Raw genomic sequence first — 12,838 nt, 5'->3', positions numbered from 1 at the left:
TTACAAAGGTGGGTTTTCCTATCCCCTCTGAATGCCTTCTATAATTGATACAACAAAAATCTGTTATTGCAGTGCTTAATTATTTCATAAACTAATTTTTGGCTTAATCAGAAGCAATGAGAAAGAGTGATAATAAAAAATATGAAAACCTTCCTTCCTTTGAAGAATAGAAATCAGGTGGTCAGGCTCACGCATGTTTTGTGCTTGACACACTTACTTTCATGTCATTGTGTATCATGATTCGGAGATGGAGTTGCTTCAGGTTTTATAGATTTTTGTTTTAACATTTTTGTTGAATTCTTTCTCCAGGCTGATGTTTCCTGTTGGGTTTGTGGAAAGCGTAGAAGGGAAACAAATTCTTTGTTTTATTTTCAGGAGGCCTGAGTTGCTGATGAGAAAAGAGTTGAGGGTGGGCTGAGGAACAGAGTGACACTCCCTCTCCTCCCGGCTGAAACTGATGAACAATGAAATCAATTAAGTGTATCAGTATTTGACCAATAGAATTCAGCGAGCCCAAACTGGCAAGTTATGCCCAATGGAAAGTACTGAATTCACCTGCAGAATTAGGTGCTTTGCCAATTAGAAGCAGCTTAGAGCAATCAGAAAAATTAGTTCATATGATGAGATATAAAAGAATGTAATATCTTCTATTTCTGAAACTTTTCTTTGTTAAGTTGTGTAGAGCTAAAATTAAGTTTCAAGCGCCAGGAGTTAAGAGTCTGGGTGGTTCTGTGGGATCGTTATTCAGGGATGTGTCTAGATCCTGCTAGAGTGTCTGAAGCTGGCAGGAAAAGACCCAGAGCTAGGATTTGTTATCCTAGGGTGTCCTCCATAATGGTTCCATAATGGTTACATGTGGGAGCCCAAGATTAGGTTAACAAATTGTAACAGACCCCAGCCGCCTGTCAATGTTCAGAAGAAAAATGTGTGCTTAGTAACTGCTTTGCAAGCAGGAGCCTGTGCATCCTCACTCCTGTCTCCTTGCCTTAAAAAGCAGAGACAATGCTTTGCTTGCATAGTTGATGCTTTAGATAGCACTCTGCTCATTTCAAAGCAAGGACCCAGGCCCTCAGCTATAAAAGCTGGGCTTGTGTGCTTTTAGATAGTCTATTATCCCCAAAACAAGGACCTGGCTGGTCTCGTGGTCTGCTTTGTAATTCACATATCTAAAGAATGTATCTTATTCCCCTCACCCCATGACTTCCCTAAAGATACACTAAGCCTTTGTACTCATTGTGGATTCTACAATCTCTGTCTCCTCCCGTCTTTCCTCAAGTTCCTACTTACTATCACACAACTGTTAATGACTTTTTCCTTTCGTTATACACAGTAAATATAGGAGCATTTGAGAGGCTCGTGGAGTTGGCTCCCTACTCCTTCTCTTTTTCTGGACTTTTCCCACAGAGTCTTGAATAATCATTCCGTGTCGGTACGACTTCTGCCAGCCATAACCCACAGTTCCAGGTGAGAATGATGCAGGCTTTATCTCTCCTACCCAAGGGAGAGAGAGAAGAGAATTGAGATCTGCTCCCTTGTGGTCCCTTCCTTCCCCAGGGCCACTCCAGTTCACCTGCAGCCTTCTGGCCTCTGCTGTCAGGGCCTCTGTCCCAGGACTGACTGCAGCCATTTTTTCCCTTGCCAACATTTCCTGTGCCTTTCAGAAGTTGGTCTCTTCTCTGCAATTCAACCCTGGCAGATGTGATGGTGGTCAGCGTGCTGGTGGGCAGTCACCTGGGGACTCCCAGGAGCCATGCTGATTCTCCTGAGTCTCTCATTCGGGGTTACAGAACTGTCGAGCACCGGAGGAAGCCCATTCACGTGAGGGCAGTGCAGCATTGCATCACTTTCATTTTATTTTTGAAATTTCAGTGGAGAAATTATTTGTAGCAAACTGTTCCAGTTTTTTGGCTGACTGCTTTCCTCACCACCATTTCCTTGTTGGATGTGGTGCTTGTTTTAAGAACCAGGTTTCTTCTCTGGTTATTTCTAGCAGGTGGGCTTGCCGAATCCTTGATCTGCATTTGAAGCAGAATGCTTCATCTTGATGTCAAACTGATTTTCTTCATTCTGAATATTTCGTATACACTCAGCAACTGTTTCAAGTGAACTGCTCTTGTCCAATTTCGGTTAACTCACATTTGCTGATCTCCTGCTTTCATGCTGAGGGCAGTTTCTTCTTCCTGTAATAAAAGTTAGCAATTTGCATCTACTATGGGAAGGTACTGGCCCGAGGTGCTTTTGTTCTTAACAGTTTTAATACAATTCACCCATTAAAATTTACACCGGTTTTTACTCTATGCCAAGAATTGTGCATCCCAGTCAATCTTAGAATATTTTCATCCTCCTAACAGGAAACCCCGTATGCATAAGCACTCATTCCCATCTTCCCCATCCTCCCCCAGCCCCAGGGAGCCACTCTTCTCTCTCTGTGGATTTGCCTGTGCTGGACATTTCATGTAAATCGAGTCAATTCATGTAAATGGAACCGTCTATTGTGACTGACTTCTTTCACACTGAGTAACGTTTTCAATGTTTGTCCACGTTGTTGCCTGGGTCAGTACTCCATGCTTTGCTATTGCTGAATAATATTCCACTGTATGGCTGGGCCCCTCTGTTTACCCATTCATCAGGTGATAGGCATTTTGGTTGTTTCTTCTTTTTGGCTGTGATGAATAATGGCACCGTGAACATTCCTGTAGGAGTTTTTATGTGGACATTTGTTTTCAGTTCTCTTACGTGTGTGCCCACAGAGCAGAATTGCTGGGTCATTCAGAAACCAACTGTTCAACTCTCTGAGGTCCTGCCAGGCTGTTTTCCAAAGTAGCCACGCAGCGTTACATCTCACCAGCAAGGGCTGCTATCTCTGATTCCTGTGTGTCCTCATTAGTTCTTGTTATTCTTTTTTTAAATATAACCTAATGTAGTGAGTGTGAAGCGGTTTCTCCTAGTGGTTTTGACATGATTTCCCTTACAGCTAATGATTTTGAACATCGTTTCATTGTGCTTATTGGCCATTTGTATATTTTCCTTGAAAAATACCGTTTCGGATCCTTTATTCATTTTTTAATTTAGTTGTCTTTTTTGTTGAATTGTAGGAGCTCTGTTTTATTTGGAGATACAAATTCCTAATCAGATAAATTATTTGAAAATATTTTCTCCTGAGTGTTGTTTTTTCACTTTCTGGATGGTGTCCTTTGAAGCAAAGTTTTAAATTTGATGAACTCAAATTTATCTCTGTTTTCTTTTTTCCTTGTGCTTTTGGGGCAATATTTAAAATCTGAGGTATTTTATTTAAAATTTACATATAAAATATCTTAATTCTTAGGACCGTCCTAGGAGACGGGTGCTGTTGTTGTCCCCAGTCTATGGATAGGAGGCTGAGATGCAGAAAATTTCACTGACTTATGAGTGTCAAAGCTACCCAGTGCTGTGGGAGTTCAGAGCCTCATGATTGTCCCCAGCATCTGTGCTCTTCACCACCATGCTCCACTACTGCCTGGAATCGTTAATGAAAAAGTCTTTCCTTTTTTGGTTTCTTGTTTGTTTGTTTTCTCATTGGGAACCTCATCTCCTCATTTTCCTTTCGGATATCAGTGTAGGTTTATTTTAGGTCTCATGTAGGCAGAAGCATTGCTATCAGTTAACTTCTTTATTACTCACTCTCCGGTGATGATTGTTGCTATTTGACCTAATCAAGTCATGCTTAAGTCTTTCCTGCTCATGACACTGAAAAGAGTCATGACTTACAGAATGCTCAGAGAAGAAAATAATTGATTGATTTTATTTTGCTACCCAATCAAACCAATCAAATAAAAACCCCGGTGTTGACACAGACGGTAAGCCCTCCAGAATAGGGTCACTGTCTTCCTTGTGTTTCATTTGTTTGGTCACAGTGTCTGGATAGTGACTTGCTGTCCAGCAGTTTTGTGAGGATACGGTGCTCGTGAATCATTGTAAGGACAGAATTTTGACAACAGACTGTATTGGTCATTTCACGAGGGAAAAGATAATATAGAAATACTGCTCAGATCTATTTTAAAATTAAGTTTGGAATGTTGAGAAGAGTTCAAGAAACCATACAAAGATCTTTTTCACTTATTTTAGATCTATCTTAGGCACATTATGATTACATAGCAGAGTAACTTATCAACTAGATTTGACAAGAGGGGTGTATTATTGATTATTTGTTTTAGTTGAAATATTCTACCTGGGAAAAAGTAATCAGTGCCCATAAATGAACAAATATGTTTGTATTTCTATGTAACATGGGAGCAGACTTCATATGTTTCTATATAATATATATGACTGTGTGTTTTAATCTGTCTGTCAGTGTATTTATAGTTTTTCAGCAATGTTCTAACTTTAGAATTCTTCTAAGAAAATCACCCCCGATTCTAGCGCAGTTTGTACTGTGTATCCTGTCTTATGCATGGGATTCCACTGTCTCCTCAGTGAGGAATTTCCTCCCCTACTGAGGTAGTAGCAGAGTTAAAGGAACTGTGATTTCTAGGCCTTTGCTCTCCATGTGTTTGCATTTGGCTGTCAATCGCGATTTTCCCTTTCTTGAATTTTCATTGTTCAATTAGAATTTTTGAAAATAAGTGTTAATATGTTGTATTTGTCTCCCTAGAAACTTGATGTGTTTGTGCTTTTCAGTTTTCAATTTCTTAAAAATGTAAATGCACTCTTGTTTTTAAGTAGTCCTTTTTCACTAGATATTTGTTTACCTCTTTATAGTTAAAATACATTTTTTCCAATGAATGAATCGGTGTGCATGTTTTAAAAGATACCTTACTTTTTATTTTCCTTATTATAACAATTATATTCATTCTAGAGAATTTAGAAAATAAGGATAAACACAGTAATAACTTAAAAATGGCCTCTAATCTCACCTAGAGATACAGTTGTAAAGTTTCAAATTGAGAATTACAAGTCCTCTCATGTTGTTCTTCTTTTTCAAGATCGTTTTGGTTACTGAGACCCTCGAATTCCCATATGAATTATAACAGCAGCTAATCAGTTTTTGCAGAGGAGCCCGCTGGGATTGTGATCGAGACCACGTAGAATATACGGATCACTCTGGGGAGCACTGCCATTCCAAGAGCACTGTCTTCTGATCCAGGAATGTACGTGGCGTGTCTGTCCAGGTATTTAGGTCTTCTTTAATTTTTTTTCAGCAATGCTTTGAGTTTACAGAATATTATTTTACTTTTTTTCTTTGCCTTTATACTGAGGACAAGTGTGCAAGGTACCGGGATCAGAAGTGTATTTTAGCCCCGCCCCTTGCTGCCAACATGGTCGCTGCGCTCTTGCTTTGCCTTGTGTACAATCTTGCACAAAATAGGACCTCAGTAACTCTCTCTTGAATGAATGATTATATGATTGTAGGATGATGCTTGAGAGTCCTTGTGATGATTTTTTCCTCCAGCCTTTCCCCAATTCTTAACTATGCCCTTTCTCTTCCTAAACTCCAGCCTGGGTTTCAGCCTGCCTGTGGCATTGATTTTCCCTGTCTGTAGACTCTTCCTTTCACTGGTTCACGATAATGTTACATGTGGGCTGTGGAAACTTGCTAGATGTCAAGAAAGAGCAAATCCATTGCATGCTAGTATTTTTACAGTGTGGTATTTTTTATCGATTGAAATTAAATCAGGCTGACCCCCTGAGCCCTCCCGTGAGCTCTTTTCACTTTCCTACATCTGATACTGCTCTGGTTGCTACATGTGCCCTTCCCCCAGCCTTGGTTTTTGGGTTGAGTAAGTCATCATCAGTGGAGCCCTCTCTTTAAAAGATGAAGAGAACATTGGCTCCTTCTCCCTGGTTGGGGACTTGGATGAGATGAGATACCAGATAAAGAATGGAGCTCCACCTCATTCTGACCCCCGCTCTTTCCGTTCCGTTCTCCAGAGGAAAAGAGTACAATTCAACAGTATAAAGATTGATTGTGAGCTAATGAGATAGACAAGACAATCGATCATTTATTAAATATCCTTTCATGCCAGAAACAAATGTATTATACACACAAAAATCACACAAAGCATGATAATATCGTGCTTACAGACGTGGGTCCGAGTTCGAGTCCTGCTCTGGAGTGACCAGTCCTGTGAGATGGAGAACTGGTAGGTCGGCTTAGGCTCTCCAGGACTGGTTTTCTGTCCTGCAGAGATGGGGCTCGCTAGGCTTCCCTCCCCCGTAGAGGTGCTGTGGGGTGTAACTGTCACGCGTGCACAACTGCTCGTTCCTCGTAAGTGCAGGATAGCATAGATTTTGCGGTGATGGCTTTATGACCGCCCCGTGTAGACTCTCAGTGCTCCAAAGGGATGCCTTGTGGTTTGGAGATGGGATTCTCATTTCTGTAAATACCCAAGGATTGTGGTATTGGGCCCTGCTGATTTGAATCTATTCTTTAGAAAGTACATATTGTAGATATATTTTTCAAGCATGTGTGCTTTTTTCTTTTATTATTTATAGTTCTACCCTCTCATCTCTTGGTGTGACTTTTCATGGAATCCAGGAAACAGTCCTAAGCTACCTGCCTCTTCACTCTTCTCCGTGGTGGTTTTCTTCCCTGACTAGAAGAGGGTTTTGCACAGGAAATTTTATTTGTTCCCCTTTTCTTGGAGTCTCTCTTTCGGTCTGCCCATCTCTCACCTGTCCATCTGTCCATTTATCTACCCACTCATTCTTCTGACTTGTTCCAAAAAGCATTTCAGGCAGCTTACAGAAGAACAGATACCAAATAAACAGGTTAGAAAATGGGGCCAAGTTCAAACTGTGAGGCTAGGAGGCGAGCCTGTGTGAGGGTTGCAGCCGTGAGACACACGCCTCTGCCCTGTGACTTATAAGATCGACAGCAAGAGTGTACCTGATGCTCCCAGCAGACACAGGGTAACAGGGTTTGTGGGAGATGCTCACTGGCTGTGAAATAAATAAGTGGCTCAGGAGAAGCCCAACCTTTCCAGCTACAAAGGCTTAGGAGAATATTTTGAGTGTCTTCCAAAATCAGGGTATTGCATTGTTTCTTTTGTCAGAGTTCTACGTATAGTTGGTTACATTCTATACCTGGAAATTTCTCCAGAACTCCTTACCAAGTGAGTGCCATTGCTCGGGAATGGGGTGGTTCTGCTCATTGACGGGGGTTGGCCAGAAACCGAAAATGACAGCTTCAAAGGAGCCTGGGATTTGTCAGTTATGTTTTGTCAGTGCTGTAGATTTCAGGAAATGCTTTCACACTTTCTCTCCATCTGAGGCGGCAGCGTGCTCTCTTAGCAGCATCAGGAGCTCAGAGCCACGGGATGTTGGGGGCTGACTGCACTGCCGTCAAGACAGCCAAGCTAGTCACTGCAGGCGTGGTCCTTTCACATAGTGCATTTCATGTTCTATAGTAGAAGGTTTCAACAGGGAGTTAATTAACTGAGTTAATTAACATTTAATAAATATGAAGCTTTGATGAAAAGACTGTTATAGGCAGAATATAAGTTGTGAACACTTTGAAAACGGTTTCATTACAGAAATTTCAGTAGGGAAGATACACAGTTTATCTTATTTATGCCTCTCTTTTAAAGTAACAAAGAAACAAGACAGAAAAGGCAGAGGATGATTTCTGTTATTCCTCTCGGCTTGCAGGTGCCCTCACATCCAGTGGCATCCATCCAGACACCAACACTGACACTGGCCATGCTCAGAACTGCCTCAGCCCTGAAGACACAAGTGACAAATAGAAGGGGGCCGCGCCCTGTTACAGCAGGTGCTCTCACTTTGTGGGTCCTTATGTAACTGCGCGGTGTTAATCAGGATCGCCCGTTCTACATTGTGTGGCGCTGCTGCGGTGTCTCCTAGTTATTTGTTTCTGTAAGTACTCGTGTATTATTCTCCAATGTGTGGTACTACACATCTAAAAATGCTTTTTTCAGATGAAAAATAATGTATATTTAATATAATAAGTCTGAAAAAAGGGACAAAAAGGCTATCCAGGTCCCACTACTCAGAAATAATAATTAACACTTTAACATCTACTTTCTGTTCTTTTCATCAGTGTGTATCAGCTCTGTCATAAAAACCAGTGAGCACTCTGTGCCTGTTTACTGTGTGGAGACCTCCATTTTCCATTCGGCTTATTACATGTTTTTCTACAATATTCTATCTCCCCTGGCATGATTTTTAATGACCAGTATAGCATTATGTCTTGTGGAGGCATCGTCCATTTTACTTCGGACTTAAATAAACTTTTAAATTCCAAGTGTACTTAACTGAAATACTGAAAAGAGAACTGTGGTGGTACCGAAAGAGCCCTACCTCCCTTCCCCTTATTTCCTGAGTGTAAAAGCTGTTGCCAATGTGGTGTATATATTTCATGACCTTTATGCCTATGACATATATATATACCCATACATACATACATACATACATACATATGAGAAATCTATGTATATGTGTGTATATATGCTTTTTTGAAAAATAAGGCCATACTATATGTTTTCTGCAGCTCGCTTTATTCACTCAGGGGTATATCATAGACGTCCTCCCACTCCAGACTCACCCGGTCCTTTCAGATAGAGTGGAGGGGTCTCCTGATGTGCAGGTGTGGTCTCTTGTGCAAGGACACCTTTGGTGGGAGAGTGCTGTGGACAAGGCCCTGGGCCACGGGGAAACGCCGGCCCCCTCAGTGCCCACAGCTCACCGTGATTTACCGCATCATTGTCTTGATGGTGGACACTTAACTTTTCTCCATTTTCCACTGTCAGAAAGGATGTTTGACTGGCATCTTTCTTTAACAGACATTCCTGTGATCTTGTATGAGCATGCCTTTAGTTAAGTCTTCTGGAAATTTAGTCCCTGGATGTGACATTTACTTTCATCACAGGCTACTTTCAAGTGACTAGAAATTCCTTCTCCAGTGTGGAATGAAAAATGTAGAATTACTTATGTAACCAATTCTCTATCGCTGGATATGATTTCACTTCAGCTTTTCTTCCCACCAGTGTAAACAGTACATCTATTTGAACTGATTTTTTTTCTAAACGAAACGATTCCTAGAAGTGGGGTTGAATCAGTGTGTACACACGTTTTTCAGAGTTTACATATCCATTGACATGTCATCCTCCAAAAAGGTCGCTCACAGTTTTTTCTCCCACAGATGGACACTAGCTACAATATCTTTTAAAAATATTTACCAATAAGATGAGCAAAAGTGCTTTTTCATTGTTTTAGTTTGCATTTGATGACCAGTGAGGTATTGAGCATTTTTCACTGATTAGCCATCTGACTTTTGAAAAGTGAATGATCCATTTTGTCCTTTGCACAAATTTAAGTGAGGAAGCTTCTTTTTGCTTTGTGACAGCTCTTTGTATGTTATGAACATTAATCCCTTGTCTTCATCAACATCTATCACAGAGTTTTTCCTTGTCATTTCTTTCGTTTCATTTTGTTCAGTAGGTTTATTTTTGTTGTGGCTCAAAATATTCTTAAGATAGTAAATGTCTTCCTTTTGGGTTTTATCTTTGTTATTATTCTTAGAAATACTTTCTTATAATGGTATAAATCTCTTATGTAGGTTTATTTAATGTCTAAGATGGAGATGATAATAGTACTTGTTATAGTGAGGAGAAGTTGAATTAATGTGAGCAAAGAGTTGTATTTGCTGTTATTAGTATTTTAATATTTACATCACTATCTGTAATTTTTTTTGTGGTCATTATGACAGGAATAGAATTTGTTCTTTCCAGGTGATTCTCTGATTGTCCCAGGACAATTATTGAATTCATACTTTGCTCTTTGATTTGAAATCCCACATGTACAAAATACTTATGTACACTAGAGTCTCTTTTTGAGCTCATGCTTTATTTCTGTCAATCTTACTTCCTTACTCCAGCGCTATATCTTACATATTGTAAAAATTAATTATTATCTGACAGTGCGATTTTTTTTTGTTCTTTTCTTCCATCCCAAACTTTCTTGGCTATTATTATGACTTTATTATTCCTGAAGAATTCTAAAATATATTGTTCAAGTTAAAAAAAATCAGATAAGAGTATTCATGGGATTTTTATTAAGTTTTGAATTATTTTTAGGAGAACTTCCATATTTACAAAACTGTTTTCCTCCATGCAATATGTTGATGTCTCTACATTCACACCTCTTATTTACCCCTCAGTACAGTCCTGTAGTTTTCTCCATGTACAACATGGGCATTAATTTTGAGTTTATTCCAGATTATTGTTGATGTTTTTGTTAATTTTGTAAGTGAGAATTTTTTGCTATTATATTTTTTAACTGTTTAAACTGACACCTAGGAAGGCAGATTCGGTTTGTAAATACTCACTTTGTAACAAATCATTTAAAATTGTAAGTATTAAGTAATTGTTCCAGGATCCTTTCTTTTGTGTTTTTAAAAATTTGTTTCCAATATTATCAAAATGGTCATAGCTAAGAAGTATAGGTGTGGAGACAGATGGAGAGAGGTAGTGTGGCTCATGTACAAACTGTGAGCACTTTCATGGCTGCCTTTAGGCTGGAGAAGCCCCAGAAGAGCCCAGGTTAGACCAGGGGTGGCTTTGTATGCACTTGAAAGCCAGCTTTCCTACCTTTATGGTGAAGCCTGGTGGGCGTGGCAGGTAGATGATCAAGGTCTGATCAAGGTCATTGGCTGCACAGAGCGCTGTGTCTGTGAGAACTGGAGTCCATCGCCATGGGAAATGCTTGGTGCCAGGAACACTGCAGGGGAGCTGGGGAGTCTGTGTGTTAAGGATTTTCCAGTCCTGGGAGTGGGAAGATCAGACTCTGCATTCAGATCTGAGTTTGAATTCATCCTCTCTTGTTTACTGGTCCTCTGACTTTTGTCAAGTTATCTACCCTCTTTGAACTCCTATTTTCTTGTCTCTCAAAATAGGAGAATTACGGCCTGCTGCTAGAGTGTTTGATCAGGATAAATGATTTGTTTCTATAAGATGCCACGTACAGTCACAAGCTCAGTGAGAAATGGGCTGTCACCTCTTCATCTGCAACTCAGTGCTCGACAGGACATCGGGGCAAAGCCAGTCCGTAATTTGTTTGTGATGCAAGTAGGAACAAAATTAATGTCTTGCCTTTCCCTTGCAGTATTCTTACTCCTTTGCTTCATTTACTTCTTTCCTCCTTTCCTTTCCCCTCCTCCACCAAAAGATCCTGAGACTCTCTCAGAACACTAGATTCAAATTACTTTAAAGGGTGTCTCATCCTCATGAAATGACAGTAACTTAAAAAAAATCTGTACAGATCCCAGACGTCATTGTATTTGATTTACACACACACACGCACACCCACCCACACACACAATCAGCCTACCTCCCACTTGCTGAGGGAGAAGGACCAATTTTTCTGAGTTTTCATTCACTGAGCGTGAGAGCAAAGTCTCTTACGCAGACTTTCACCTTGCTTAGTGCATGGTGTTTTTAATTGGATTTCTGCTTTGTGGCCATAGAACTATTCTCCTTATAGAAGAGAGGATGTGGAGACATAGACATTCTGCTGAGATATTGGTGTCAACATATTTGAGTTGGAAAGGACTTAGGACAGCATAGAGTCGTAACTTTTTATGGGTGAGAATTCATGATAGTGTAACTTGGACAAGAACCTAGGTCTTCTGTCTTCGTGTCCACGTGGATGAAGAGGCAACAGGGCGGGAGATGGCAGGGATCCTTCTTGCTTGAGTTCCAGGGTCTTGCTAGTTTTCATTGCTCAGCTGCCTTTAGTTTAGGTCCGTGTGGCCTCTCATGGGAAGGTCACTCTGTCCTGATAGACTGAGTTTCTAATCAGCAAAAAGCCCTGGACCCACTCATATTTCCCAGAGTTTTTCTGCTGTCCTGCTGACAGTTTATATAAATGATACCTAAGAAACTACTGGATATAAAATCCTTATTGTTATCATTTGCCCTCAAGTTCCATAGGAATGGGGTGCTGTCTCAGGCTGTCTAAGGCTAGATCTGAACAAAGATAGGGTGATAGGCTGTGCTGCTGGACCCTCCCCAGTCATAAGGGATTTCCACCTTAGTTTTTAGAATCAGACAGATGAGTTCAAATCTTGCCTTTACCAGTTATTAGCTTTGTGAACTTGGGGAAGAAACTGTACTTGTTTGTGTCCAATTTTCTTTATCTGTAAATAAGTTCAGTATTTACTTTAGGGTTTTTGTTTTAGAATTGAATGAGCTAATTCCCTCATTTATACCTAAAATACTGATCGCGTGGTTCTATGCTGGTGCCTTGGTAGAAGATTACTAAGGGACTCAGCAGTGAGAATGCAGGTGGGGGACCCCTGGATCATAGAGCTTATATTCCAGGATATGCTTGTAAAAGACTGGATGTGCAGTGGATTTTTAGTAAATGTCCATTCCTTTCCTTATCCACATTGATTGTGTATATATCTTTGTACAATATATGAACAATTTTTTATTGCAATTTAAATATCTTTGTAGTATTTAAATTATGTAGCTATAACAAAATACGTGAAATAAAATGATTTGTCTTTTATTTTCTTTTCAATATGCAAAACAAAATAAAATAGAAAAGAAAAAAAGGTTTTGAAGGAGTAGAAATAATTTTATTTCTGTGGAATCAATTCCCTATGTTAGGTTTTTTAGTTGTGTTGTTAAACAGCATATAAAATTGATAGGTTGTGACTTCAGTGTTGATAGCTAGGTGAGTGTAGTTTCTTTTTGTGGTTGTCTTTGATGAATTATTTGCACTAGATCATAAATGATGTGCATGTTACATATTGGAAACGAGGAAAGAGTGGAGACATACTACCTCCAATGCAGTCATCTTGTTACCAAGTCGAAACTCGTACTGCTTGCTGCATGGCAGG

General features: G+C 40.0%; 1 pseudogene; it reads left to right on the top strand.

Annotated features, from left to right (window-relative positions):
- The window catches only part of LOC116661733, a 708,679-nt pseudogene that overhangs the window by 375,813 nt on the left and 320,028 nt on the right, over nt 1–12,838 (top strand).

This window comes from Camelus ferus, chromosome 36 (assembly GCF_009834535.1).
Source record: "Camelus ferus isolate YT-003-E chromosome 36, BCGSAC_Cfer_1.0, whole genome shotgun sequence".
Classification (NCBI taxonomy): domain Eukaryota; kingdom Metazoa; phylum Chordata; class Mammalia; order Artiodactyla; family Camelidae; genus Camelus; species Camelus ferus.
The sequence above is the reverse complement of the archived record's forward strand: the minus strand, read 5'-3'. Positions and strand labels throughout refer to the sequence as shown.